Source organism: Bison bison, unplaced genomic scaffold (genome assembly GCF_000754665.1).
Source record: "Bison bison bison isolate TAMUID 2011002044 unplaced genomic scaffold, Bison_UMD1.0 scf7180017864064, whole genome shotgun sequence".
NCBI classification, from domain to species: Eukaryota; Metazoa; Chordata; class Mammalia; order Artiodactyla; family Bovidae; genus Bison; species Bison bison.
The window spans coordinates 3,401,554-3,404,264 of record NW_011494636.1 but is presented as its reverse complement, the minus strand read 5'-3'; the positions used below and the strand labels follow the sequence as shown (position 1 = coordinate 3,404,264).

General features: G+C 37.0%; 1 protein-coding gene across 1 annotated transcript in view; it reads left to right on the top strand.

Moving 5' to 3' along the window:
* NME7 (NME/NM23 family member 7) overlaps positions 1 to 2,711 on the top strand; it is a 248,899-nt gene that overhangs the window by 108,986 nt on the left and 137,202 nt on the right. The gene's annotated exons all lie outside the window — the stretch shown is intronic.

Below are 2,711 nucleotides of genomic sequence, written 5' to 3'. Positions count from 1 at the left end.
ATTTAAAAAAATTTTTTTATTATTATTATTTTTTTTACTTTACAATATTGTATTGGTTTTGCCATACATCAACATGCATCTGCCACGGGTGTACACGTGTTCCCCATCCTGAACCCCTCTCCCACTTCCCTCCCCATACCATCCCTCTGGGTCATCTCAATGCACCAGCCCCAAGCTTCCTGTATCCTGCATCGAACCTGGACTGGCAATTCATTTCTTATATGGACTCTATGGGAGAGGGAGGGGGGGCATGATTTGGGAGAATGGCATTAAAACATGTATAATATGATACTGACACATTTTGATAGGCTTCCCTTGTGGCCCAAACGGTAAAGAATCTGCCTGCAATGCGGGAGACCTGAGTTCAATGCCTGGGTTGGGGCTATCCCAGGGCTAACCCACTCTAGTATTCTTGCCTGGAGAATCCCCATGGACAGAGGAGCCTGTAGCCCAAGTGGGCTACAGCCTATGGGGTCACAAAGAGTCCAAAACAACTGAGCGACTAAGCACAGCACATGGAGGTAATATTCTCAAGATAGAAGACTGTTGAAAATGCTTTAAAAAGTTGAGAGCAAATAGTTCTTGATGTAGTTGCACAGCAGTTATTTCATAGCATAGTCTATTTAATGATACAAATGCAGATAGAATCATCTGGAAATACAGTGGAGAGTGAATAATAGTAAGACTTAAGGGGAACTGTTTAGAGAGCAGTGAAATTCATTCTTGAAAACAAGACTGTATTCAAATAAACCAAGTGTTGTTCCTTAAAATAACACATGACAGATATTTAATCAAAGCTAGTTTCCTTCCCCTTTTATCAGATTAGATACATTTGTGCTGGTGGCCTGCCTCATCACACTTATTGCTTTATAGGGCATTTTGCTCTTTTTTTTTTTTCTTTTTGTGTAAAGTTCACCCTGACAGTGAGACTAGATTCCCCTCTCCTCATCTCTCTAAACCCTTTCCTTTTAACCTAGTTTTTAAAAAATTTATTTCTAATTTTTTTAAAATGTATTTATTTATATTTGGCTGTGCTAGGACTTCATTGGTGCACGGTTTTTTTTCTCAAGTTGCCAAGAGTCAGGGCTGTTCTCTGGCTGCGCTATGCAGGCTTCTCGTAGTGGTGGCTTCTCTTGCTGGGAAGCACGGGCTCTAGGGTATAGGGGCTTTAATGGCTGTGGTAGTTGTGGGGCATAGGCTTAGTTGTTCTGCGGTGTGTGGGCTCCTCCTGCATCAGGGATTGAACCCGTATCTTCTGCATTGACAAGTGGATTCTTTAGCACTGAGCCAACAGGGAAGTCTTCAGCCTACTTTAGGAAAGGAAAAAGGCACTGGTCCAAGAGCTGGCCCGAGCCTTTCTCCTGTTTAGCTGTACATAGTAAAGACTGATGATGAAATCTTATATTTTGCATTTAGCATACTGGTAGTGTTCTACCCTTCTTTAGAGGAACCAAAGTGCTTTTCCTATTGTTACAGCTTTTCAAACTTTAATCTTATCAGCTTCTTCATTTTAGAGTTAAGCCTTTTCTTTTTTTTTTCTTTTTTTAAAATTTATTTTATTTTTTAACTTTACAATATTGTATTGGTTTTGCCATATATCAAAATGAATCCACCACAGGTATACATGTGTTTCCCATCCTGAACCCTCCTCCCTCCTTCCTCCCCATACTATCCCTCTGGGTCATCCCAGTGCACCAGCCCCAAGCATCCAGTATCATGCATCGAACCTGGACTGGCGACTCGTTTCATATATATTATACATGTTTCAATGCCATTCTCCCAAATCATCCCACCCTCTCCCTCTCCCACAGAGTCCAAAAGACTGTTCTATACATCAGTGTCTCTTTTGCTGTCTCGTATACAGGGTTATTGTTACCATCTTTCTAAATTCCATATATATGCGTTAGTATACTGTATTGGTGTTTTTCTTTCTGGCTTTTCTTTTTTTGAATGGAAGAAATTTTAAAGTGTGTTCTTAACATCATTTATTCAACCAGTGACAACTGTTTTCCATTTTAAAAATCTTTCTTTTTTACATTTCCCTTCTTTTATGTGTTACATTAACTTTTAAATATATAGTTAAAAGCAACTACCTTTGTTAATGCACATTATATTGTAGTTTTACTGTTTATAAGATAGAGAGACTCATGGATACTTATCTCACAGTACCTTTGATCCTAAGTTATATTCTCCTACAACAGCAGATAGAATTGAATTGGTTAACATTAATGTTTTATATACATCTGAAGTAGGTCATATTTCCTGTTGGTAAACAACTTAAAAAAAAAAAAAACTTCTCTTTTAAAATTTACTTGTTGTTGAGGTAACATTGGTTTATAACATTATATATCAGTTTCATGTGTACAACATTATATGCTGTGTTTTATAAATGCCATACATGCAATTTTTATATAGTATATATTTACTCTTGGAATTTTTTGAACTCAGGATTCTGGAGATTAAGATAAATGTATTACTGGGTGAATGTGTCATTTTTCCTGAGAAATCAGGAATTTGAATGCCAGTAGCAATATTATACTTTAATGTCAAAACAGCTCAGAATGATTGGTGTTGATGTACTTTCTTCTGTTTATTCTTCTCAGTAAGATATCATCTATAATTATTAATTAAATCTTGTAATATTAATAAAAGAACCTACTTAGGAGAAAGAACAGAGGGACTCTATGGAAGGGAAAAACCACTTTATTCCA